Raw genomic sequence first — 2,760 nt, forward strand, 5'->3', positions numbered from 1 at the left:
ATTTAGGTTTAAGGAAAATAAAAACATTAAAATAAATTTTCTATTCTCATATTTACTATAAAAAAAAATATGTACATAATTATGTACAAACCGTCTCAAGCGTCACAATGTAATGAAATCGATGCAGTTTTTTTTTAATAATTAAATGAAATAAATTCCACACAGACATAATTTTTATAGCTTATACTATAATACAATTAAAAACTTATTTTTAAAACATATTGATAATAAAATAAAACTTTTTACTTGCGGTGGTACGAGGCGAAACAATTTTGTTTTTTTGTGAGACATAAATGTACTTTACATTTATCACAATAAAAATGTGTCCTCTTATTGCAGTTATTTTTGCATCTTTTTCCCTCTTTGTTATTATCGAGAAATGGCATGTGGTCTGTCATGTCATATCGTATTTCCGATATAGGACGTACTTCCTGACCAAATTTTAATCGCTTTGCTAATGGTGATGGCGAACTTTTGCTTGGTCTCCCTCTATTAGATAAAATATTAGATTTGCCCATCTTTACAAGACTTTCAGAAAGACGCATCCGAAAATGTAATAAATCTAATTGTTTTTTATGTGGTATATCTAATTTTCTCATTGCACATCTATATTCTAACCAACTATTTACAATTGCCAAGTCCACCGCATGAAAAATTAATCGAAGGGTCCACTTCCTCGATCTAATAGATATTCGGTAAAGCCCTATCAATTGATCTAAAAGATCGACGCCTCCCATCGATTGATTGTATAGCTTTACAATTTCAGGACGTTTTACTTTGATGTATTTTTTTTCTTTTTTCTCCCAACGTTCAACTTCATCAATTGCACCAGTTCCAACGAAATTTGATGCGAGTGTAACTGCACGGCTATCCAGCCATTTGACTAAAACTACTTCACCATCTATGCTTGTAACTTCATCGCTACATCCTCTCGTTTCTTTTTTCATATCTTTGTCGGATCGTAATGGAGGATTAGCAAACCTGTTAACTCGTATTGTTCCTGCAGCGTATATTTTACGGCAGTATAATGTTTTTAATAAATCGAATGAAGAGAAATAATTATCATAATATAATTTATGCCCTTCCTGTTGAATACTCTCTGTTAGATGAAGCACGACCGATGCTCCTAAACCATAGAGTTTTTTTTTGTTGCAGTCTAACTCCGTCGTATTACCTTGGTAAATAATAAAATCGTACATCTGTCCTGATTTTCCACAAAGAACAAAAATTTTTATTCCCCATGGTGACGGTTTTCCTTTTATATACTGCTTTATTGAGAGTTGCCCTCTAAAAGGCACGATCTGCTCATCAACGCATAAGTTTTCTTCCTTTTGTAAATCAAGACAACGTTTTCTAATTGAATTATATATTGGACGTACTTTATAAAGTTTATCAATATTATTTGCAGGTATTTCTAAATTATTTACAAGATGTAAATTACTCCTCAATTGGAAAAATCTATCCCTTGACATTGAATCAATAAATAAATTAATACTCGACGTACTCGAGGCAACTTTAAAGTTCCTATTGCTATATGTAGTCCAAAAAGTGTTTTCATTTCATTTTTATCTGACATTTTATAATTATTACAATTTTTTTGAATTGCAAATAAATTTGTAAATTCGGCCATTTTTTCAAAATCCTCTTCATTTATATATTTATTGAAATAATTTATCGGATCCAATATATCAGTATAATTCAAGTTAATTTTATCAGTCCAAGTTATGTTTGGATTTTCAAAATTTCTACGCCGCTATTTAATATTTTGTTTGTTAGTTATCAACTCGTTATCTTCAGTGTTACTAATTTCAATGTCGTGTCTATCTGCTGGAATATTATTTGCATCCATGCGATCAGCACCTACTCTTATTATATTTGATGTAGCCTCATATTCAGTGTCCATGTCTTCGAATTCGTCATCATCTAGTCCAAAATCAGAATCTTCAAGTAATTCGTAAACTTCCTCCATATCCTTTTCGTTTGTAGGGTCGTAGATTCTTTCTAAAAATATTTAAATAGCTATTTTTATAAGTAATTGATTATTTATAGTGCATAATTTACGATTGAGTAGTACAAAAAAAAACATTATCGAAAATATATTAATTCTTATATTGCAACCATGGGGACTATTTGTACATAATTATGTACATCATTTTTAATTGATCGTAAATTAAAAAAAAATGTTTTTAGGAAACAAAAAATAATAATAATAAATCAACTGTAATCTTTCTACATTATTATATGTAAATATTTTAAAACTTTGATTATAAGTTCTGTGAAAAAAATCAATTTAAATACACTTACCTTGTACTTTTGAAAATTTCTCGGCCATGATGTCTTAATTTACCGAATATCTCAGGAACAACTCGACACACGCTGACGTAAACTTTAAGTAAGGTTAATGAATGTTGCCAGACTTAAAAAAATTAGGTGTGAATAAAAAATATCGATCCAAGTTCATAAAAAAAAATAATGAACTTGATGTACATAATTATGAACACCAGGTCTGAAAGGGTTAAGATTTAATATTATATAGCATGTAAGATTTTAAAGCATTTTCAAGAATATGTGTATTATAAATACTAATAATATTTAATTTGATTTTCACGATCAATGTGTGTGAATCGTGTAGCTAACATGTTGGTTAGAAATAAGGATTCGTCGAAACGATAAATTGGTTCTTAAAATATTTTGTTTACAAACCGCAGACACTTTTTTACTTTAATATACATATGTATATACTAAGGGTATTTGTAAAAA

The 2,760-nt window shown here is 29.2% G+C and overlaps 1 long non-coding RNA gene across 1 annotated transcript; it reads right to left on the minus strand.

The window, feature by feature from the left end:
* Positions 1–785: 785 nt before the first annotated feature.
* LOC148227496 (uncharacterized) lies at positions 786–2,394 on the minus strand. The gene is made up of 2 exons (XR_015811967.1): positions 2,305–2,394; positions 786–2,001 (listed from the first exon to the last, which is right to left on the minus strand). It is a non-coding gene; the product is annotated as an uncharacterized LOC148227496 (long non-coding RNA).
* Positions 2,395–2,760: the final 366 nt, after the last annotated feature.

Source organism: Plectrocnemia conspersa, unplaced genomic scaffold (assembly GCF_051122295.1).
Source record: "Plectrocnemia conspersa isolate PC_06_02 unplaced genomic scaffold, ASM5112229v1 ptg000013l, whole genome shotgun sequence".
NCBI lineage: Eukaryota > Metazoa > Arthropoda > Insecta > Trichoptera > Polycentropodidae > Plectrocnemia > Plectrocnemia conspersa.